This window comes from Chrysochloris asiatica, unplaced genomic scaffold, assembly GCF_000296735.1.
Source record: "Chrysochloris asiatica unplaced genomic scaffold, ChrAsi1.0 scaffold02186, whole genome shotgun sequence".
In the NCBI taxonomy this organism is placed as follows: Eukaryota; Metazoa; Chordata; class Mammalia; order Afrosoricida; family Chrysochloridae; genus Chrysochloris; species Chrysochloris asiatica.
The window spans coordinates 11,318-13,204 of record NW_006410704.1 but is presented as its reverse complement, the minus strand read 5'-3'; positions in this window follow the sequence as shown (position 1 = coordinate 13,204).

Below are 1,887 nucleotides of genomic sequence, written 5' to 3'. Positions count from 1 at the left end.
TCTGCCACAAACTCCCCAGCTGTAAGTCTTCCAACCTTCTAAATATTCCTTTATATATGGTTCAGAGTATTGGGACCATTCCCTGAGCCTTCTTGGTCCCGTAGTCTATGTTGTTCTCGGCAGAGCTTGTCACTACACTTCCACCTGATGCGCCATCTTTTTCTGGAAGCCCACTTCCCTCTTTTTGTTACAAAACATCTACCTTTACATTTCTGATCCGCACAGTCCTGATAGCAATTATTCACTATTGTAACTGCAAGAGTCTTAGCCCCATCTCCTTTTATCAGCCCAGTCTCAACAGATTGGAAACCATTCAGTGGAGATTCTACCTTCCCCCACGCTGTCTGGTACTAGGCTCCCTCTTGAAAGTTTGTAAGCCAGTCACTTCTTGCCTTTGTAGCCCCACCATTTTGGGCAGCCACTGTCCAAGTTGCCAATCCCTGTCAACCCTGTGTACCGAGGGGGTGGGAGTGATCCTTGCTGTAAAAATTTCTTCCCTTTTTTGAGCTACTACATCCTTTTGTTGTTAAGTGCCATCGAGTCAATTCCGACCCATAGCGACCCTGTAAAGGGTTTCCAAGGAGCAGCTGGTGAGCTGGAAGCACCAACCTTGCAGTTCAAACTACATCCATAAGTATAGCTTAAGTTCACTAAATTGTAGCAGGTTACTCTTTCTTTTTTTTTTCTTCTTCTTCTTTTTTCTTCTAGTTGAGGTCTGCCATCCAGTCATTGAAGCCAGGTCAAGTGGGTACTATCTGCAAGTATGGGTGTTCCTGTGCATATCCCCTCACTTCATATCAGCTGGACACTTCACTCTCTGCTCTAGTCCTCTGTGTTCATGTCACTGCTTCTGTGCCTAGGGGTCCCCAGGTCTTGCCATATTGCTTGCCAATCAGGTCTCCACTCAGGCTCACAGGAGTCTTTTGAATGTGGTCGGACCCAGCTCCCAATTTCATTGCTGTTTTTCCTCCTCATCCCCTTATTGGTGACCAACATGGTCACCAGCCAGACCACATGCCTGCTTGTGTATTCCACCTACATCTCAGTCTTGGAAGAGGGTTTTCTTTGAGGGGACCAGACTGCTTGCTTTGATGGCTCCCAAGCAGACAGCTTGCTTGTTCTTGAAGTAGTCAATCAGATTGCCTTTATTGTTTTTTATTTTTCCTGCCAGTCTTTCTTTCATGAAGTGTATTCTGTTCTTCTAGCCACTCCAGGCTGGTCTCCTTGCCCTTTAAAGTGGAAATTTCCCAACTCAGATAATTCTGGATGAGGGTCAGGATTCCACCTATGGTCTTATGCAATGCAAAGGCTCCACAGAAGGCCTCTTTCACTGGGTAAACTCTAGCTCCCTTTAAGGTATTCCAATCAGTTATAGGCTGAAGATGGACTTACAAGCTTCTTATTGTGATGTTTCTGGCTATGTCTTTCTCTCAAGTGTCTCTTTTACAATGGTAGGCAAGGGAAACCAAGATTCAAAAGACAGCCAAGCATCTTAATATTATTCCCCCCTTTTACTCACTCAAATCATGCCTCAATCCCTGTATCCTGAAGCCCTGTTGTTCCAAGTTTGTGTGTACATCCTCATTTACCTCTGTCCCATTTAGCCCATGCAAATCTGCCTAACTGTTCTCCCATCCACCTTGTTCTTCCATTCCCTTCTCGCTTCTTGTGAATTGTTCCCCCAGCTCCCCAGCACCCAAGCTATCCTGTGTCTATTGCCTACCCTGTGCTCTATCTTCCCCTCCCCCTCCTCATTCCATACATCCTGGTGATCAGCAAATATATATATATAATTTCTTTCCCCCCTTGTAGGGTGGGTTCTTTTTCTTAATCTTTTACATTAATTGTTCTATGCAGTATTTCTCCTTTTGTGACTGACTAATTTCA